This window comes from Galeopterus variegatus, unplaced genomic scaffold (genome assembly GCF_000696425.1).
Source record: "Galeopterus variegatus unplaced genomic scaffold, G_variegatus-3.0.2 Scaffold8714, whole genome shotgun sequence".
NCBI classification, from domain to species: domain Eukaryota; kingdom Metazoa; phylum Chordata; class Mammalia; order Dermoptera; family Cynocephalidae; genus Galeopterus; species Galeopterus variegatus.
In genome coordinates, this window is record NW_007734825.1 from 64,248 (window position 1) to 66,423 (window position 2,176).

Consider the following 2,176-nt stretch of genomic DNA (forward strand, 5'->3'; position numbering starts at 1 on the left):
CCCTATATGGGATCCGAACCCGGGGCCTTGGTGTTATCAGCACCGCACTCTACCGAGTGAGCCACGGGCCGGCCCTCTTGTAAATTATTTTAGTTGAACTCAAACTGAAATAAAACATTTTGTCTGGCACCATTTAATGAGTTAATCCAAGATGGCAAATCTATATGGGAAATTAAAATAACCTGGCGGGGGTTGGGGGGGAGGTAATATGTTATGCAAGTTGTAACCAATTTAAAAAGTGTGCAGGAAGGTTTCTGAGCTGGGGTAAGAGTATCTATACAGGTTCTTTCAGACACTTGGCATAAGGGGACTGGGAGGCATTATTTTTACAAGTGCTAACTGTTAAGCCAGAAAGACACCACCAGCTCCTTCTCTCATTTTTCATTGGGGGATGGGGGTGGGAGTGGAGAGCGGGAAGAGGAGCCCACAGTGGAGACAGGGAAACATATCTTACTAGGTCCTGATATTTAGCACATTTGACCAAAACTAAGTCTCAGAAAGTTGGGAAACCTATGAAGACAATCTGAAATGCAGAGGGCAGGATAGTGGCCTCAGAAAAGGTTGTCTAGAGTTAGGACCTTGTAGTAGTCCCTTTCTGTTGCTTAAAACAAAATACACAGAACTGGGTGAATTATAAAGAAAACGAAATTTATTACTTATAGTTTCAGAGGCTGGGAGTTCCAAAGTCCAGGGAACACACCCAGTGAGGGTCTTGGTGGTGGCGACAGTGACAGCAGGGTATCACATTGCGAAAATGGTAGAGAGAGCAAAAAGACTCTTCCTGCTTGCATTTTAAAGCCCTCAGAACCACGCTCCTAAGCACCATTACTAATCCATTCATTGCGACAGGGTCCTACAATCTAATCACCTCTTCAAGGCTCCACCTTTCAATTACCATAATAGGATTTCCCAATCTGGTAACAGTCACAGTGGGGGCCAAGTTTCTAATACATAAAACGTGGGGGACACAACTCAAGCTTCAGTGAGTTTGGGGGCAACATTCAGTCTACACAGACCTGCAACACCAAACACTGAGTTAAAAGCTGAACGTGGCGAGCGGCTGTACCGCAGGTACTAGCACCGCTTCCCGGCACTCACCTCCGAGAGTTAGGGCTATACTTTGTTCTCAGTCCTGCCAGGCCCTCGTTCCAGCTAGGTACAGTACCTGAACGCACCTCGGCCGGGAATCCAGCACCGTGATCCTGAGCCTGGAAGCAGGACAGATCTGGGAGATTTCAAAAGCCAGAACTGGAAATCATCGCCACTACCTCCCTGCGCCCAGTGCAGGTGCTTCGTCGCTCCCAAATCCCGGCTCCAGCCGAAGGGGACCCTCTCTTTCACCCACAGCTGAGCCCGAGACCCCAGATAAGTGCCAAGCCGAACCCCGCACTGGCTGAAGGGACATCCTTCTCTTGGACAGGGGGAGGGGGCTATGGGGCGTGGGCGTGGGGTAATTTCTCTCTGCGGATTCTGATCCAGGAGCTCCTTAGCCCGGTAACCACAACATCTCAGTGACTTCTGTAGTCCAGTATCATTATTTCTTTCTGAAATACATTTTTTAAAGAAAAATGCTGATCGTTTACCCAAAGGGTATCAAGGAAGACGGCCAAGAATGTTGCTGATATCTTCTCTGCTCATCCACAGGCTCCATTGTTCCATCAGACTTCATCTACAAAACACACTTTCAAAGATAAAATTATTTAAAATTTTAAGTACATTTTCAAATGTCCCTAAAAATATCTAACGTGCTTGAAACGATTGAAGCTGCTGTCCTATTTGCAAAAGATGCTGCCTGTGAGTCGTGGGTATCTTTCCCTGGTGGTCTAGTGGTTAGGATTCGGCGCTTTCACCGCCGCGGCCCGGGTTCGATTCCCGGCCAGGGAAGCCGGGATTTCCTTCGGTTATTTAGCTTTTTTAGCCAAGGCTCGCCTTGCAAAGCACCAGTAACGTCCATCCAGTTCTATGTAGGGAACCGAAAAACTTCTCCAGGCAGGTTCCAACTCACCTTCCTTTACCCCACTCTATTGAGAGTTACTGAGTTGTATTTTTAAAAATATATAATTTTTTACATGAAACAAGTGAGTTATTTCAAATGGCTTCTAAATCTAGAAAGGTTTGATTGGCACGGGCATACTTTTATAATGGATGTAATTTCCCCCCCCCCAGTTCGTTGAAA

The 2,176-nt window shown here is 46.6% G+C and overlaps 1 non-coding gene across 1 annotated transcript; it reads left to right on the plus strand.

Annotated features, from left to right (window-relative positions):
- Positions 1-1,812: 1,812 nt before the first annotated feature.
- Positions 1,813-1,884, plus strand: TRNAE-UUC. Its single transcript has one exon. It is a non-coding gene; the product is annotated as a tRNA-Glu (tRNA).
- Positions 1,885-2,176: the final 292 nt, after the last annotated feature.